The sequence below is a fragment of the Vollenhovia emeryi genome, unplaced genomic scaffold, assembly GCF_000949405.1.
Source record: "Vollenhovia emeryi isolate VEMERY1.0 unplaced genomic scaffold, V.emery_V1.0 DF939158.1, whole genome shotgun sequence".
In the NCBI taxonomy this organism is placed as follows: domain Eukaryota; kingdom Metazoa; phylum Arthropoda; class Insecta; order Hymenoptera; family Formicidae; genus Vollenhovia; species Vollenhovia emeryi.
In genome coordinates this window covers 80,421-94,584 of record NW_011967208.1, presented here as the reverse complement: position 1 = coordinate 94,584, position 14,164 = coordinate 80,421, and the positions used below count along the sequence as shown (strand labels likewise).

Genomic DNA, 14,164 nt, shown 5'->3' with positions numbered 1-14,164 from the left:
TTTTGAAAGGGAAAATGGAGTTATTAAGTAAATAAACCCATAAAAAGTCCCATCCATATCTTGTTCGAACAGACCTATTTTCCTTTTGTAAAAAATATAGTTTTTTTAATAACCAGCGATCTGCTCCTAGATTTTCTCAAAGAATTAACCGTCTTCTTTAAAATCGCGTTTGCCTCATTGCTTTATCTGTTATAGTTAAAAAGTTATTAATTTTTTAGAGAAAAGCGAATTTTGAAGAAATATGTCTTTTGTTTTTTTATTATAATTTTCTTCAACTTTATTTAACCGCAAAACTGTTAGCATAATAATCTTCCTCGATGTTTTCTACACCGATTATAAAAAAAAATTGAATTTTGACCATTTTTCCGAGAGTTATTAGCAAATGAAAATGCGCTGGGTAAAATTTACCCATGTTTAGAGTTTACGTAACTTTTTGACGTGTCGGGTTCTAGGGTTAAAGAATAAGAACCGTCTAATGTAAAATTGTTAACGATACAACAATAAATGACACACGGAGAGAATTTTCTTTTAAAATGTATCCTGAATATCACGTGATCGTGGGACAACGCGGCATTTTGAAGAATTTTATGAGAGTTTTTCAAATTTTTCCATACATTTTACTAATAAAATGTATACTAAATATAATTGCTAGTAAAATGTACGGTAAAATTTTAAAAACTCTCACAAGATCCTTTGAAATGCCATGTCCCACGATTTTCAAGACAAATTTTAAAAGATTCTCTTCGTGTGACAAATAACAATAAAACAAAAATACTTTATGCAATACAATATCCCTCGGGATGCAGTCTTACTTAATTATATTTACACAATATTTTACGTTTACACACGGAGAGAATTTTCTCTCGCAATTTGTCCTGAAAATCATGCGATCGTGGGACAACATGGCATTTTGTTGCCATACACTTTACTAGTAAAATATACACTAAGTATAAGCGAAATGTATAGTACAGTTTCAAAAAAACTCTCATAAAATTTTTCGAAATGCCATGTCCCACGATTTTCAGGATAAATTTTAAACGATTCTCTCCATGTGCCAAATAACAATAAAACAAAAAATTCTTTATACAATGCAACATCCCTCAAGATGCAGTCTTGTTTACGCACGGAGAGAATTTTCTCTTACAATTTATCCTGAAAATCTTGTAATTGCGGGACAACATGGCATTTTGAAGAATTTTATGAGAATTTTCCGAAATTTTGCCATATATTTTATTTGCCATATATTTTACTAGTAAAATATACACTAAGTATAACTACTAGCGAAATGTGTGGTAAAATTTAAAAAAAACTCATAAAATTCCTTGAAATATCGCGTTGCTCCACGATTATCTAATTTTCAGGATAAATCTTGAAAGAAAATTCTCTCCGTGCATTGAAAATTCTACAACGACACATATGATAAGGCGCACAGACCCTCGCTGGGCAGGCAACGTGTTAATCCGCGAATCCTTTTACCGCGCGTTTCAAAATTGATAAACTACAATCAACGTTTCGTTTCAGACACGCACGTGGAGCCGCGTTCGCGAGGACATCGATGATACAATGCGTGCATAAGACGCAAGGCTGGATCGCATTATTATCAGCGAAACGCGCGATCTGCAACGAGCCGTGGAAACGCGCGGGTCGTAACAGCGGGACGCGAGTAACTTCGGCGACGGAACAAATACAAATAGAACGATAATGCCGCTACGCGGCCGTGCATCGCGATCGATACCTTCGCTGATTTAATGAACGTCGGCGGTACACCGGTAACGGGTGTTTTACGATAATATTATACAGTTTCGTACCGTCCCGGTCCCACGCTGCGCCATTGTCCGGATCGGTGAAACTGGACTTCCTTACCTGGCCATTGCGACGAGCATTACTCTTGTCTAAACAATGGACGTCGTTCGAGGTGGATATTAATTGCGGATTGGCTTGCGGTTAACACCGAGAAAATATCCGGCTGTGCACAATGGCCGTAACCTTCGGACACGATTTCGGAAATGTACTTTATGTAACTTCGCCTCTTCACTTGCCGAACGATCTCGCGCGATACCAGGGTGAGACGAACAACTCCCTCGGAACTGGCGCGCTCTTTCTCCTGTTGTTAGACAAGCACGGGAATACCGTCCTCCGCTGTATTAAGCGTCACATTAAACGTCGCTGATATTTTAGCTCGACCGTTTATTTAGAAGAGCTTGAAAAAAGGGGAGCGAACGATAACTGTCAATACAACTTTGTATTTTTATCGAATTACGACGCCCGGCCGGTTTGACTCTTGATCCCAGAGTCGAGGCACGCGGTGCGCGGCGGAAGTCACATCTTTCGGGCTGCTGCAATAACAAGATTTATTGCTTCTGAGGCGATTTAATCCAACGGTACACAAGATTCTCTTATCTGGCGGATACGCTTCTACGACGAGCAAGAAGATTATCTTTGGAGCTTCGCCCGAGAAAAGCTCTCGTTAGGCAAGACGCGACGTTATGGTAATTAGAAGCGTCGGTTCAATAAGAAGCGTACGAGCTCGCCGAGTACGAATACCAACTTCTTTAACTCCCCGGTACATTTTCCACATAATGGAACCATAATTGCCACTGCTTATCGCAATATCATAATTATTATTGCTCCTTCATTATTTATAATTATGACAATGCGGCGCGGCCGTAATATTCATTTGCTTTTAGCGCGCTTAAAAAGCCGGCAGGTGTAGGGACATGATAAGGCCGAAAATATACGGCGGGCGCTCCCGAGAGCGACTCTCACGGCCGAATTCATCCCGTTCGTGATTTCGGCGGGGAATAAAAATATCACGAAGCTCGGGGGAACAGGTGCAATTTTTCGTCCAGCGTTCAAGGTAAGCCGGTCGCCACCTGTTTCAATACGGTCCCTACCTCGAAACCTTTTGAGAAACATATTCGCTCTTAGCCGCGGCATCCATAAGACTGGGCCCAGCTTCCTCGTCAACTGGGTCAGTTTCGTCCAAATAATCTTGGAAACGGGGAAACGTTATTGCAGCTACCGCGCGGGGGCGAAAAATATTATCGCCCGCTCTGTTTTCAAAATGGAAAGCAAAATTTGTCCGGGCGAGTTTCGGCCCGCGCTTGGCGGGAAATTGAAATTATAGGTAATTTAATATCTCTGATAGCTTCTGCACCTGCGATACCGGGTGTGTGTGTGATATGATCTCCGTCGTGAAAGCCGAGCATGTCTTACGGAATAGTTATTCTATCAGAGCGACGCGATATCGATCGGTGGATTTAATTGCGCTAAAGTGAAATATGAGAAATATATCTGAAATAATATTGAAGATATCGAACCTAGGATTCTATTTAATTTCCCCTCGAGCAAGTAACTCGAGATATTTCGTATCTGATTATTTCGCGGGAGGGGAGGGAAATTGAATGTCGATTAGCGAGGTAATATTTCTCCCGAGATAACCGTTCATTTGACTCGGCCGTGATCCTTCCTGTCAGGCGTTCGTTTCGCGGGTCTCGTTGCGTTTTACATTTATAATAATCTTTCGCGTGTTGTACGCGGCTATCGGCCGAGAGCGACCGGGAGCGGCAGTTCTGCGATAGCCCGACGATAGCAAAACACGATGGATTTCCGTTGTACCTTAAATAATGACCAATTAATAGAGTTCACAGGGCCTAATCTACAGCGTGCTTTCCGCGTCTGGAAACATTCCTTTTTGTATAAACAAATGAGAACGCTCAAAAACTTTGTCGACGGTATACAATTCGTCAACTTGCACCAATTTGTTAAACGTATTTCGTGATTGCAAAACAGAATGCTTGCAGATGCAGAGAGCACGTTGTAGATTACTCGGAGGGGGGGGGGGGGAAGACAGCAACCCATTTTGGGCCCACGATTAGTAATCGAATTGTTTGGATTGTTCGTAACTCCAATCTTTTACGAACTTTTACCCCGCGTAACTATCGAAAATCGCAATTAGCTATCCTATCTATATCCACGATTTTCAAGTAATACTAATCACAAATTTCAAAGAATTTAAAGGACTCAGAGCCGTGACAGGGTGGTAGTGTCTAAATATTCTATTCTAAGTTCATTGCAAAAAAAAATATCACCTCGCGGCCAGTGATACTTTTTCGCAATAAACTTAGAATAGAATATTTAGACACTACCACCCTGTCACGGCTCTGAGTCCTTTAAATTCTTTGAAATTTGTGATTAACACATACGAGCCATGCTAATTTATTTAATACTAATCAATTCTCTCAATTAGTTCTGTCGATATTCAGTGACGCAAAGATAATTTCCACTCAAGAGGCACTAACCGAAATGTTAAGTTAACTAAAAAAAAAACGGTCAAATTTTTCCCAGAGTAGAGCTACGAACAATCCGAATAATTCGATTACTGTCTTTCTACTGTCTTGCTAATTGTCTTTCTCTTCCCAGAGTCAGTGTTGTGCATAGATGATTTTAAAATTAGCTAGATAAAGATAAAAATATATAAATTTATCTTAGATAAGATAAAGATGATTTCGTTTTGAATATATCTAGATAAAAGATAAAATTATATGATTCATCTAGATAATTTTCAGATAATATTTTTAAGACTTCATGTAAGCACAGTAGAAAAAGTTATAAAAAAATTATAGAAAAATTTAAATTATAAAGGGGGATATAGAATATATCCAGGTTAGGTTATATGACACACACATAAATGCATGGTCTACAACGCCATCCATATTTAAATAGTGTAACTGTTAAGTATTTTTATGTGGCCCTAAACCAAATTATCTGTACGTTATCTTAGATAATTTAGTAAAGATAACACTTTCTTTCATCTAAGATGCAGATATAGATAATAATACTTATTTTTATTATCTATATAAAGATAAGATAACGCTAAAATTGTATCTAGATAATCATCTATATAATTTTATTTCGATAACAGCAAACACTGCCCAGAGTATAGGCTTAAGGTTCCCACGTGATAGACGCAAATTCCGCGACGGGACGTTAGTGCCCGAGTAATTCTTATTTTTAATCACGTCCTCGGACGATCATCGCATCACTTTTCTCAATTACTCGCACATGCGTATGAAATGAATCGCTCGACTCGTTTGGAGATCGATACGATAATTGGAGCTTCGCGCGGCCGCGAAGTCTTCGAAGTCGCTTGCACTTGATTTACAGCTTCCTCCTGCACGGACCGTGCACCAGCAGCAGCAGCCGCGGCAGCAGTAGCGTCGGCAGCACCAGCAATTCAGAGCGCGGTGAATTGTGCTGAGCTCGTGCTGGCAAGACGACGTGCGAGTGATTTGCATGCGAGCTCACAACCCGTGGGAGGGAACGGGCATAATTTGGCAGGTAAGCCGCTCGCTCGATCGGCGTGTCGCCCGTGACGTTTGGTCAACGGCAATTAACAGGTCCCCGTGTACCCCGTGCACGAATCCGTCGAATCGTAGTGGTGAACGACACCGGCCGGGCGAAGCCCGCCTCCATGGGAGATCGACCAGATGCGACGGCACTCATCGGGAATTACCGGGGTACGCGCTGTTCCAAAGGAGATTTGCGCGGTACAGAAGTGGGACATGAGATTCAATTATATATATATATATATATATATATATATATATATATATGTATATATTAACTTGATTGAAAATTTCATTGTGAAACTAATGTAATAAGCGTAATCGCATCAGAAGAAGCTTGGAGTAAAAGATTTAAAATTCAATCTCCGAGTTTTAATTACCGGCGACATTGCCGCGACATGGAAAATCGAGGGGTTAATTGAAAGGTTGCAGCACAAATAAAATATATCTGATTACATTTTCGAGAAGTGGCTGTTAAATTTTAATTTAATTTCCCAGACGAGCGAAGCTCGTTTGTGAGATTTACAGCCGCGCGCGAGGCTACGTGCGAACTGGCGACGGGGCGTTCGTAACAAAGCGTATGACTTGGATGCGATAGGTCGTAAGCGCGGGATTTGTTAAAATGCAGAATAAACACATCTCGCCGACCGCGATACGTGTAGCTTGTCGATGGCGAAAATCAAAATTAATTAAAGCTCTTAATTAATTTAATACATGGCAAACGAATGGCGCATTTTCATAATTTGTTGCTCGTCAAACGTGCCCCGGCGCGCTAAATATCGTCCAATTTGCGCAACATCATTAGTATGCTCGCTCTATACCGCGCGAATACAACATATTGATAATATTACGTTCAAAACAATATATCTCGCGACAAATATAGAGAACTATATTACTTCCGATACGCGATACTGTCGCGCATTCAACAAATTACGAATGTACGTGACAAATGTTGATTATTTAATGCGGCCCCGATAACGACCTAAGAGCCGGTGTGCGCACGTGTGGAAATACGCGTACCCGCGTGCTTTTATTTTTTATTTACATCGGTCGTTAGTGAGGTGCTAAATGTCCGGAAATAATCGTGCTCTCGATAATTGATCGCCGTTCGGCTAATAATCGCATCGGGGGCTCGTAATTGAATTCTTTACAACTGCCACGCACATCCGCGCGTATCCGCGTTTTATAAACGCGATCTCCCCCTTTTTTTTTTTACGATCGCGTTTGTATAAAATACACGTTAATGTCGCCGACAGGCACGACCGGCCGTGTCTTCCGGCGGTGCCTCGTCGGAGCGTCGAAGGGACCGCTGGATGCACGGATCGTCAAACGTTCGCGTACAACCGACTCGATTAAGTTGGCGAAATCGGAGAACCCGGACGCGCGATCTCTTAACGACCCTCACGAGTTTCGACGACGTCGTTGAATGCCGGCGCGGAAACGGCGCGCATTACGTATAGGCGGGATCGCGCGGCTTTGGGAAACTGGATCTCGAGTTCGCCGTTCAATGCACTTTGCGCGCCCGAGAAGCGTCGCCGTTTCCAGCATCCAGACAGTCAGCATCCGCGCGCGCGCGCGCGCGCCTCAGATATAAATTGAGACGAAACCTCTTTCACAGAGACGTCCCTCCCGCCCGTCTCCCCCCCCCTGATATCAATGACGGGGAAACACATCTAGACCCGGGTATTCCTGCTATTGTTCGCTCTGTTCTTGCGTATCGTATCGCTCTATGCTTTTCTGTCGAAGTACTACCAGCTTACAGCTACCTGGAACGAGGCTGACAATGACGACGACGGCGACGGCGACGGCGACGGCGACGACAACGACGGCGACGACGACGACAAGGTTCCATTTAATTAAGTTTGCATTGTACTGAACTGCACGCTGCGGCGAAAGATCCTTATCGAAGCCTCACGAGATATGACGACGGCTGTGGGCTGGCGCGCTTATCAGGGGCGATCTGTTGGAGCAAATGAACGAACGGCCATTTGCGTTCGGAGATTCACTCCTAACGAGACCGAGAAGAGTCCATCGGCCAGGCACTCCTCCTCCCGGCATCTTAGGAACGTACGTGGCTACGCCAACTTCAGCTTCCGTCCGAGGCCGATTTCGATCACGCGGAGCGACCATAATTAGAGATCTCGACTTTCGAGGTAGAGTCTTCTGGAGCGACAGGCAGCTCGAATCGGAACAGAAGACGAAACTCGCGTGCGTTTGATTGACATAACTCGACGAGTTTATTGCCGTTATGTTTGCAACATGTAGGAGAATTCTTCCCATTGCGATCGAAGTTAACAGGAGTTTGCCAACGAGAATGATCTCATCTACAAATATTTACCTAACCGAGAACTTTTATGCAGACTTTTGCAATCGTCTCTTTAATAAATGTTTAAATGAAAAATGTTTTAACGAAATTTCTACACTAATAGAAGAAATGGTTGCAACTACCACAATCTCACTATAATTTATAATCATTTTAGGAACCAATGACATTTTTATAATTCTTCCAACTACTAATTGTAAGTTATGGTTGACCTAACAATATATTATAATGCTCATAGATACAATATTCGTCCATGCAAATTGTGATATCGTTGTCATAATGCACCAAAATGAGCTTCTAATTTGTACTATAAACATTGCAATAACAACCACAAGTAATAATTACTATAAAGATGACATTCCCGACTATAATTATTTTACTGTGCAAATACAGTTTCAAGTACTACATGCATATTTTTCTATCGGTGTAATATTTGAGATGGACAGAATTGTCGCAACGCGAGATAAACGTGACGTTTCTTCCGAAACAACTCTGTAAAAAGTAAACGCGACAAAGATGCCGTTTAAAGAGTTTGTGCCGAATATGATCGACTAATTCTGTCGTAATAGATTCTGTCACTTCATCATCTCGCTGAACGAGATGTCGGTCGCACGATCAAGTTATCGGCGAGCAATTAGTTATCATTCGAGAAAAATGGGAAAAAACGATCCTGCCATTTGCTGTACTTGACACGGTCCGTCAAGTTTTGCCGAGGCCCTCGATGTTCCCGCGATTTCGGCATTTTCATCCGCGCGCTAAATCAACCGCGGGCCCACCTCTGCCATTCCGTTTTCACGCGGCAATTGCTTACGCGTTGCCGTTTGAAATTATCGGAAACCGGGAAAAGGACATTTTGCTTGGCTACTACGCGTGCCCCGCTTTCGTACGCTACGAACCGCCCCGCGCGGCCGAGAGTTTACGAAATATACCGGCCGCGTTACAACGGTATTAATATAAAATGGAACCTAGTGCGCATATATGTCTCACTTTGCGCTCCAAATTCGCAGGGTTTCGCGGCCACGTATGTCATAATTTCTAACACTCTGAAACAAACTGACGTAACGTTAATATGAAACTCCATAAATGTTGTAAGCTCCTTCAAAAGTTCTCTATCTCTTACGTACGTTGCCTCTGCGGTTTGAAACTTCTTTAATATTTTAATGACGGCAGACTAAGCCCGGATCAGAGCCGGTTTAAAGGACGTGTTCGTGATTTAAGGACCGACCGTTTCGCAGTGCGCGCGCGCGCGCGGAAAATAATAATTTTCGCATTTCGTAGGTTTATTATCTACATCGTTTGTCGGCCTGTCATAGAAATCGCTAATAACAGTCCTATTACAATTTTTTACCCGCTTCCCACTCGCTCGCGGACCCGCGGTTTACAACTTTCTTCCAGCATTGAAGTTTTTACTCTTGCGTTATTTATCGGAGTTGCGTGGTAATATCCGGTTGTACACGTTTCTGACCTATCACGTTATGATAAATGGCACGCTCAACACTTAGGTTTGTCGGCGATTTTCTCGCTGTGCGCAGGTAGCTGCAATCCGTTCCTTATCGTGTCGACGCTACATATTATTAAATCGTCGGCGTACACGTCGAGGTAGCCCGCTTCTCGCAGCTACGTCAAACGCTCGAGCGATATCGTTCTTTCGCGGCGCTGTCAATTTTAATAATTTTCCAGCCGTTTGAATTCCCCTCCCCCCCCCCGCGAGTCGGGTTCCCCTGTTCCGTCCCCGAGTCACGTACGGAAAGGTGGTCAAAGTTGAAAGAATTTACGCTCGTTTATTTTTATCGCGCTCAGCCCGGGGATCCGGGATAATTATTTTGCCTGGCGACGCTGAAACGCTTCCACGCTGTTTTAATAAGCCGTATCGTCCGGCGAAAGCTGGAAGCTTCGCAGCGTGCAGCAGTTAACGGCGATGCAGCCGCGACGACCGCAAGGGAAAATGATTCGGGGGACCCTTCTCCTTCTGGGAAATCCGTGGAATGTTTAATAGTCGCGCGAATTCACGGCGTCTCGGGTTGTATCGCTAATGAATTATCCGGTTACAGCCGGTCGCGGGCTCTCCGAGGAAATCGATGTAACGTACTCCGCTACGCTGCTCTTCCACGTGAACCGCATCGCGTACGTAAACACCAAGTACCTGCAGTTTCAGCGGGGCGAATTGCACGTCTTTCGATTACAGAGCGATATCAGTCGCGCGCTCAACGGCGTAACCGTTCTAAATAGAGTGACGCTCGATTACTACGTAACGACATTTGCATTAACGCACGGACGGTGAATCGGAGTAGATTTAGACGGAGAGCTCCGCTAAAGTCCCCGTAAAAGTCGCGCTAATCAATCAGCCGTTCACCAGACGACCTTTCACACTTCTCTCTAGCCGTTTGCACCCCTTTTCTTCTTCTCTTTTACGACCCTCGACCCTACAAAGGCCTGTGTCCACGATGCCAGGACTTGGTCCCAGTTCTAGTCCGGAGAAATGTGTAGCCAATCAACTTGCAGCTTTTATTGAATAGTCGCAAGTTGATTGGCTACATATTTCTCGAAGCTAGAACCTGGACCCAAGTTCTAAAGGTCTGTGTTCACGATGCTAGAACTTGGTCCAGGTTCTGTAGTTTTGAGAAATATGTGGCCAATCAACTTGCAGCTTTTACGGAATAGCTGCAAGTTGATTGGCTACACATTTTTCGAAGCTTATAGAACCTGGACCCAAATTCTAAAGGTCTGCGTCCACAATGCTAAAACTTGGGTCCAGGTTCTACAGCTTCGAGAAATGTGGCCAATCAGCTTTTATGGAATAGCTGCAAGTTGATTGGCTACACATTTCTCGAAGCTAGAACTTGGACCAAGTTTTAGTATCGTGGACTTAGGCCTCAACTAGACCGATGCGGTCATGACTAATAGTCTTCACGCGCCGCAAAGCGGCAGTTGCTGGTAATCGTCGCGATATCGGTAGATAACAAACGCAAGGCAGGGGCCCGATTACCGGATCTCGCACGGGGTGATGCAATCGGCTGACGCAACTCCTGAGTATAAAAAAAGTTTCTCTTCTACCAAAAGACGTCTGAACTGCTCGGCGTGTCCCAAACGAAACTCAGCCGTTTGCTTCGAATGCGAATCGAATACATCTCGCTCGAGACAGTTCGGCTTGTTTTTTTATCCCTTTCTTTTTCTTTGCGATATTAAGTCCAGGTAGAACGATAGGTGTTTGCAACCGCGCGGCTGTACTTCGTACCTGTGTCGCATTATCGGAACATCGGGCGTTCAGAGAGACACCGCGCTCCCGACAACACGGCATCGATCGAGGTTGCGGGAGCCGCGGCGGAAGAAGAACCAGTTCCGGGTGAATGGCGGCGAGGCTGCGCCGCCCGACCCCGGCGGAGTTAAGTAATTTGTCGTTGCCGATGGGTTAATGTTATCCATCACTAAGCGGGAATTTACGATGTAATAAGGCCGCGTAGTGACTCCCGCGATCTATCTCGGCTGTCTCGTCGCAGTAACCTCCTTCACCCATTCTATCCTCCTCCTCCTCCTCCTCCTCATCATCATCGTCTATTCCTCTTCTGTTCTTACTTATCGCGATTACCATCGGCCTTTCTTACGATCCATCGCCCGCGACGCGTCGCGCCCCCTAAAAACCGGGCCTCCCGCGAGACCGCGCTATCGATTCGCGATTAATTAATATGATCGGGTCAGCGGGCGAGGAGATCGGCGACCGTGCGAACGGATGGTTATCGCCGAAAGATATTCCGCCGCTATCGCGCGATCTTCCCTCTCCGGCGCTCGACGATTCTGGGAACGACTCCTCGGTTCGCCGGGAATCTTGATACCCGGCTTGAAATCCCTCTCGGTCCCGCGAATTCTCGTCATTACGCGACCCGCGAGAGGTATCCCGGAACTGTTACGTCTTCTCCGCCGCGCCGGTCGCGAATCTTCATTCCAATTCGTCCCGAGAAAAAGTCTCGGCGGTAGACGGCGTCCTCCTGACTTATGCAGACGCCGTCCCTGTTTATTTTTGATAACAGTGGGCTTTCCGACGGGGACCGCGGCAAATAAAATATCACCTTTAAAAACGTTGCTCCGCGGATTCTCCGCAGCCTGTGAATTAACTCTCGAGGGGAAAAATCAAACTGCATATTTCACGACGTGGGCGAAAGGGGCGCGCGAGCCGTCTTCTCCTCCTCCCCCGACTTCGTCTTCTCCCGCGGGCGCAAGCCGTCCGGCAAATCGATCGCGTTAAAGCCATAGACGTATAATATATAGACTGTGCATTTTGGCTGCAGAAGTGTACAAACTTTGGAAAGAGACAACATACTTTGAACAGTACCCTCTTATCCTATATCCTCTATCCATTCCCTTACTCTTCTGTTACCCCCACTACTTTGCTAGACAAAGATGATACTGTGTTCAACACCAACTATCTCGTTCTAAAGTTTGTACATGTTTTCACACGGGTGAGGTAGGAAACGCGCAGTCTATTCTTACTATGTCTATGGTTAAGGGGATCCTAAAGTCGTCTGTTTTATCGACATTCTTTGTTAAAAGTACTCTTTTAATTGGCTTTATAGAAGTGCAAAACTCTTCCGGAATTAAAGTACGTAGCAAAGTAACAGACTATGACGATCGACTTTATGTCAAAAACGAAAAAAAAAGTAAAAATATTACTAATTTTTTGTACACTTGACGACAGTATTTACTTGACACAAGAATTCTACAATAAATATATGCAAAATGAAACCATCATACTCTAGGGACAATATATAAGAACAATATCGTACAATTAGAACTAATTGTATAATAACATTAATAGCCTAGAAAAAAAGATTACTTCTAATAAACGCAAGTCCAAAAATCCAAGTCTAGGAGAAGAGAAAAAGAGCAGTCGCTGCCACACATCTGTCAGGTTGTCAGTAAAGCCATGGTGTCGACGATGCTAGAATTCGATCCAAAATCTCGGTCTAATAAAATTGCTGCTTTTTCGTAAAAGTTGCAAATGGATTGGACTTCTGAACTGAGTGTTTTAAGTATGAAAATATTCTGCTATGCGGTCCGCAACTTATCCTGGTATTATTTTGCGTATGAAAGCTAATAAAAAGAATTACAGGCGCAAAAACTATATTTGACTGTGTCGGTAAGAAAGATGGCTTAAGGGTCCCCTTAAAGCTCGTAAGATTCTCTACCGGGCCGACGAATGAGGCGGCAAAAAGAACGCGGGGCGGAAGAAAGAGGAGCGTAGCCGTCGCGCCCGGACGAACGCGATCGACTGACATTTATTGCCGCCGTAGAACAATGCGGAATCATTGCCCGGATCGCCCCAGCTACTATTATTGCCGCCGTTACCGTTCCCGGTGACCCTCGGATATACCGGTCCCCCGATCACGACGCGGCCCAACGCGAGAATATCCTGTGCAGACGGCGCGTGAACGCTATGATTGATAACAAGCATAATCGCCCGATGTCGAGTCCGATATTGCTACCGCGTGTCATCGACCCCGTTTCGTTTCATAATTACACCGTGGCACGGACAGGAGCGAGCGGCTGACGTCCGTCGTGCGTCTTCATCTCGCGTCGCCTAATCTTGTTTGCTGATAAAAACGGAGTTTCGCGCACGCGAGAATAAAGATTCGCTTCAACTTCAACGCTGAAAGTGTACACGTTCGCTCGCTTTAACGCCGACAGACTAACAAAACGGTATCCCACGTGCGTCCGCCGTTTATTTTGCTAGGCGCACGCTATTTTGCAAGATAGCGCGAGTTAGTCATCTGGAACACACGCGATAACGTGATTACTATGTAGATGAGTGACACGCGCGAGTTTGCGCGCGAAAATATCGGCGTTTATCTCGATTAAACAAAGCGAATTTCCACGATCTCTGACGAGCGGCGATAGCATTCATTGCTATGCATCGGTCACGAGACCGTCTTGGCATCAGTTTTTTAATTTTCACTGATTAATATGAACAACTTTTGTTTGCAACATTTTTTGATTTGCCTAATACTTTTTGAGATATTTAAGAGATAACTTTTTCAGCTTATGATATCCCGATTAACTGTTTATCGAAGGGAAAAGTAGTACAGGACTTTTTACTTGATTTGGTCTCAGGAATACTTCAATAATTGCAATAGTGTTCCAATTATTGAAAATTTTTGTGTATTGTAACACACAAAATTTACACACAGTTATCGAGATATCATAAGCTAAACATTGAAAAAGTTATAAATTTTCTCTTGAATATCTCAAAAAGTATTACTGTGTACTAAAAATTCATATACACTGTATATACATAGATGTATATACACTGATAAAAATTTGAACCTCATTTTACTGTGAAAATCGGTGGTCATTTTTAACCTTCGATTTACGATGCTAAAATACAAAGTGATTTGTAATTTTACTTTAAAACGTTAAAATTACCATTCAAATGAAATTATGTTTCCGTTAAATCATGTAATTTTAACATCGGACAGTAAACTGAAAAAATATTTAACGGAAA

At 43.8% G+C, this 14,164-nt stretch overlaps 1 protein-coding gene across 1 annotated transcript in view; it reads right to left on the bottom strand.

The window, feature by feature from the left end:
• LOC105564899 (kunitz-type serine protease inhibitor-like) overlaps nt 1-2,033 on the bottom strand; it is a 9,013-nt gene extending 6,980 nt beyond the window's left edge. The window contains exon 1 of the mRNA XM_012017661.1: nt 1,809-2,033. The gene's annotated coding sequence lies outside the window, so the exon portion shown is untranslated. The remainder of the gene's footprint in view (nt 1-1,808) is intronic.
• Between the last annotated feature and the right edge of the window lie 12,131 nt (nt 2,034-14,164).